The sequence below is a fragment of the Polyodon spathula genome, chromosome 6 (assembly GCF_017654505.1).
Source record: "Polyodon spathula isolate WHYD16114869_AA chromosome 6, ASM1765450v1, whole genome shotgun sequence".
NCBI lineage: Eukaryota > Metazoa > Chordata > Actinopteri > Acipenseriformes > Polyodontidae > Polyodon > Polyodon spathula.
This window is the reverse complement of record NC_054539.1, coordinates 48,229,863-48,235,912: the sequence shown is the minus strand read 5'-3', so window position 1 is coordinate 48,235,912 and position 6,050 is coordinate 48,229,863.

Genomic DNA, 6,050 nt, shown 5'->3' with positions numbered 1-6,050 from the left:
TGCATATTATTTTTACTCATAAATGTATGCTATAAAAGTCTGTGTAATACATTTGTATATGCTGTGTTTTCTACAGTTTATTTGAGACCATTTTTAAATGTGTGTAGGATCTTTATCTTTACAAGAAATAGCTTTACTATGACCAAACGTTACTTCAATTAGAATGTTGGTAACCATGGTTTTGTTGCATGTTGAATATGATAAAGGGGTTTCCCTGAATTAGACGTTTTTCAATGGCAAAAAAGTTTAGTTTTTTTTTTTTTTTTTTTTTTTTAAGTATAAAAGTCGATTTCACCCATTCTGTGCTTGAATTGAAAAATATAGATCGGGAAAAAAAAATGTCGATATTAATTGTCAATTTGGCAAAAAAATAAAAATTGAATAGTAGCAAGCCTAGTTATACTCTGTAAACAAATTTCTTAAGCCTTTTGCCAGCGTCTCCTGCTCGATTCTAAAATACCTAACAAATGTTCTTAGTGTTGGAGCATCATGTTGGGTGGAAGTCTTTACACTGCTTACAGAGAGGTTGTGGGTAGACCTTTGGTTGCCTAGATTTAAACATAGAAATACAGTATTAACATAAACTTAAAAAATGTAATGACAACCATTTTTTTTTTTTTTTAATGTCTTCAATTTAAACCGGAAAATGTGAGTAAACAAAACGTGTCTTTTTTGTACCCCTTTTTATGGTGTTCGTTTCCACTGAAGTCACAGCACCTACAAATATTGCAAGACTGACTATTTTGGTTGAAGATGTGAATGAAAAACCAACATTTAGCAAAAAGAGCTATTCTGCAAATGTTTTTAATACAGTCCCTTACAAGTTCCCAGTAATCAGAGTTGAGGTATGTGCTGTTGTTCCTACTGATGGCGAAATTATCTGGGTGTCTAATATTAATTTCCTTTTTTGAACTAATTTATTTCACTCTAAGTTCTAGTTGTATTTTTATTATGTTTTGTTGCATGTTTTTTAAACTTTTGGTTTTGTTAATGTTGTTGTACACATGCTTTAACTTGTTTATTGTGTTGCTTGCCTTCATTGGACACACATTAAAAAGTCACAGACATTATATCATATGCAAGACCACTGAATCTACATCACAGTAAACTTTCCACTAGAAAGACAGATTGGCAGATATTTCTAGATCAAAGCTTTGAATAATATATTATTTTTTTAAATAGAATTTTGATTCACTTTACATTGTTTGCACAGAAGTTGTGGGTAGACAAATTCTCTTAACCGAAGGCAATGCATTGATAAAGAACCGTTGCCATTATAGGCGTTATATAAAAATAAATTGATTGGTTGTGTAATTGTTACATACATTATTGTGATATATAATTTCACTTTATTTATATTTGTGTGGTCTAAACTATTGCAAATGTCTTTATTTTATTGACTCAGGCTTCAGACCCAGACAGTGAGGATAATGGAATGCTGGTTTACAGTCTTGAGGGACCCTCCAGTAGGGAATTTGACGTTGATGAAGTGACAGGACAGATTTTTGCAGTATCCTTGACAGGCAAAGTGGGAAAATTTTCTTTCAAGGTCCAAGTTACAGACCAAGCAGGGAAGGGCCTGTCAGATGTAACTCAAGTTGACGTAAGTACTATAAACTGATGTGAAGTTCTGTATAATACTACAGTAGGGGGTATAAGAACAGCAGAGCACCGCTTCAGCCTAATTTCAAGCCAAATGCATTCCATAAAAGATCATTAACAATTAGTAAGCCTTTATAAAGGTTAATACTGCTTTTATAATGAGCGAGTTGAATAAAGTTCTTCCTACATACTTCACTTCCCTGTTGTTTGATTTATTTATAGGTAACTGTTGATAGCAGCTCTGATAATGACATTGTGGTGATCTCAATAGACCAAAGAGTTAATATTGTGGAAAAGAAGATCACTGAAGTAAAAAGGTATGCGAAACAAAACATAAGAAAACCAATAATAGGAACAACACACAAGAAGGTGTGAGCTGTACCAATACACCAAGAAGTGGGTTGTATCAGTGCAAGCCATGCCTTGAAAGAAGTTGTAGCTAAGAAAAGAATTTCATAAGCCTTACCTGTTTTACACTTCTGTTAAATTGGTCTCAAATGTGCAGTTTCAAAAGGAACACATGTTAAATCAAATATGTATATATCTGGTACTACTATAAAGAAAGTTCTTGGTACTTTGTAAAATGTTTGCTCTTGTATATTACATTCTCTTCTTTTAGTCAATAAAAAATGTTATCAGAAAAAGCAGTATGGTAACAAGGAAGTGTTTTCCTAAAACCTTAAGTTTATGAATAAAAAGTTTTAAAAAATGTAATCATGCTCTTTCTATGGTGCTGTCTATTGCAGGGCTCTTGAAGATTCAATAAAATTGAATGTGAACATTATCAATGTATATGCCAACATTATTGAAAAGATATCCAGATCTGGCGAAGAAGAGACATTCATCTCGTTCATAGCTACTGATACGAACAACCAGATCATTACAAAAGAACAAGTGAAAAGGCAAGTATCGGATCTAGAAAATAACAGTTTTTTAGCTGCTAGATGTACTTTCAAAACAGCATGGGAGGAGGGGGGAGGGAGGGGGCATATTTTAATATTCTGACACCCCCACAAAACTCGCTCCAACACAGAACACAGTTCTGTGTATTATGCGACATTCAAAAATATGCTGCCAGTCCATGAAAAAAGCAGGCATTTGTAATTGGGACTATTTATTAACAATTGTAATGTATTTATTAATAAAACATATAGTGTGGAAGGAGGGGGTGTCAGCATACAGAGTCATAAACGCTGGAAACGTTACCAAGCAGGGAAGGGCCTGTCGGCTTTAAGTGAAGTTGAAGTAAGTAAACTGATGTGATGTGAGTTCTGTGAAGTGCAAAGGGGATGAGAGAAGAGTTTCTTACTGCCTTACTTTGCAGAATTCTAAACCACGAAGATGAGTTGATCAAGACTCAGCTGCACAAGGTGTTTGGTACACAAGTTGAAGTGTCAGTGAAGGAGAACAAGGAGGAGTCAGCCACCTCCCCTGAGCTGACAGGGGTCATTGTTATGAGTGTTCTTCTCGTCCTGGTCATCATTGGGTTTGTTGTGCTTGTGGTGCTAACAATAAGAAGGTAAATTCATTATTTCTCTATTTCTGTTAAAGTACAATTGAGAATTCTAATGGTATTTGCAGGATTTGTTTGTGTTGTTGAAGATACACAAAACAACAATTTTGGAAAAATAAATCTTTGATATTCCTACACACTTAATGCAAATTGCATCCCTGAGATTTTACAGGGACCCGTGTATTCTATAATAATTAAAAGTTGCATGTCCTGGTTGCAACCGGTGGTATAGTATAATGCACTCTGAATTATTTTGTGCCTTTAGGGACAGCCCAGTCTACATTTTATAGTGCTAGGCAAATTTATGGATGTCATGCTGAAAAGGACAGTTAAGTACATTATCATTTCCTGAGGCTACTAGCAAAACTGATGTTGGCTGAGTTTGCAGCCGTCTGCTGTCACACAGAGCATTACAGTTATGTGGTGCCTATTGCTTCCAGTTGTGATTACTCACACATGTTTTTCTCCCTTTTTGTGAACTTGGCAAGTAGAAAAACACAGGGGTCTGAGCCTAATAGCGAAACGCTGAAATTGTAAAAGCTTCTCTTCGAATCCGAATCCGAAAGCGAATGGCGCTTTTTGACAGGGAGGACACTGTTGCTGGTTCAGCTGTGCTGCTGCTGTGGTAAACAGGAAGGCTTGCATGGAGCTGAGCTGATCAGGAGGTCCTGATTGGCTGAGGGCTGTGCCCTGGGAGCCTATGCCTGTTTAAGAACACAGCAGTGCCGTTCGAGGCTGCTGCACCACGACCACAGCTACACAGGCAGGCTCTGAGTGAAAGCTTGCTTTGTTTACACTGAGGAGGAGAGCATCCACTACACAGGATAACGACTATGGAACCCTTCAACTGCCAGTCAGGCTTGTTGCTGTTTGTATAGTGGGGCAATCACATGTTTTGTTGGTGATGTTAACACATGCATCACTATACTGTACTCAAATCTAAGACGCAGGCCATTTTTGAGAAGAAAAATTGGTTTAAAAAGTGTGTCTTAAATTAAAAGGAATATGTTATATAAAAGTATATTCCCTTCCCCAAAATCATTTTGATAATCAGTGCCCCATCATGCCTTCTTTAATAATACAACAACTGAAAAAAGAATTGAGAATGTAAGTTTAATTAGAACATCCGTAGTCAGCAACATATGCACAGGTCAAGTCATGCGTGCCATGTAAGCCGGTGTGGGTACAATTATTCAGTAACAATCGTGGCAGAAGTACACAAGTGGTTGGTGCAGGAATCAGAAGACGAGATTTAAAATGTCAAATATGTGACATTTATTAGAGGCCTCCAGTGGTATAGCAAATCCAAAAGCAAATAAATAAAAATAATTCATAAAAACAAAAAAAATATTTCACAGAATTCAACACCAAATGCGAAGAACTGAAAATACAAAAGAAAACTTTTAAACAACAAAATGCAGGCTGTTTAACTACCATAATAATAATAATAATAATAATAATAATAATAATAATAATAATAATAATAATAATAATAATAATAATAACAAAACAAAGCCTTACATTAGTGTACACCTCCCAAAATAACCTCCCCCTGGTAAGTTTAATATTTATTTGTTTTCAAAACCCTTGCTATTTTTACCCACGCCAATGTTATACAAAACAGTAAATGACAAAACAATCTTTGTACAATTGCCCTTTGGTAAGCAGGTAAGGGAACTGTGTCAGTGATGGAGTGCGTTGCATAGCGGGTTTACACCATTAAAACAGTCCTTTGGGTTTTCCATTCTGGCAATGTTCTGTAATTTTGTTTTAGTCAGTCATTGTGTCTAGCTGTGGCATTCCGTGACAAAATCTACTGGGGTAGCAGCGTCAACACACGCCTTTTCTGTAGTGAACAAAAGACAGTTCCAGCAGTATATATTTTTTTAATTGACAGCTACCTGTAAGCCACAGATACCTTTCATAATTTGAATGTTGGAAGTGGTAAGTATATCCCTTCCCTTCCTGTGTTGGTTCAGGTATTTGTGATGTATGCCTCCCTTTTTAAGTCTCCAGTTTTTCTGAGAAAGTTCTTCTTTAAAAACGTGTAAAAAGCAATTTGAATTATTACTTCCAATTTTTCATTAACGGTCTCTATAATAAGCAATAGCGAGTGAAATTCAGCTCCTCTTACACCACTTACCCTATCATATTTATGTCCCACCTCTGCTCATTAATGATTGGACAATGGCAAAACCAGGGCAGATCTTTGACTTTCCTATTGGTTAAACTCCCTTCAACTGAAACAGAGAATGCCTTCATAACAAGGGGCAGATCTTTGATTGGATAAACTTGCTCAAGACCTTCAGCCGAGGCAGAGAATACCTTCAACTGTTTATGTCCTGCCTCCGCTCACTTATGACTGGACTGCCGCAGAGAAAATGGTGGTCTTCTATTGGTTGATAGCATCGCAGGCCCTTCAGGAAAACATTGGAGTGCCTTTTGCGGCATACATGTGAGCACTGTAACTGCTGTCAACGGTTTAGTTGCTGTTGTCTGGTCAGCAGAAAATACCTTGAAGGCCCTGACAGTACTCCCCTTAGTCATATAAATAAATTGAAAAAGAAAAAGAGATACGGAGAGAAAGGACAGATGAAAAGACATAGCAGTCATATAAAAACAAATGAAGAGTTATAAATATTTAAAATGCACAGCTAACTAACTAATAAAATAACACAACACATAACAACACAGAAACACTAATAAACAAAATAATAAACAACACTCCCTTTGCCACCTGTTACCACAGCCTTACACTGCATCTAATCATTTTCAGAAACAAACACCTAAAAGATGTGGCTGGAGATCATGACACAAACACCCTGAGCATTTCTAATCCTTACCAATCATTTGAGAACCCAAATGCAAAAGAAAGCTGGTAAGTAATCTTAATACGTATGTTATATGAATAGATAATGTACTGCTTCTTCAGGAC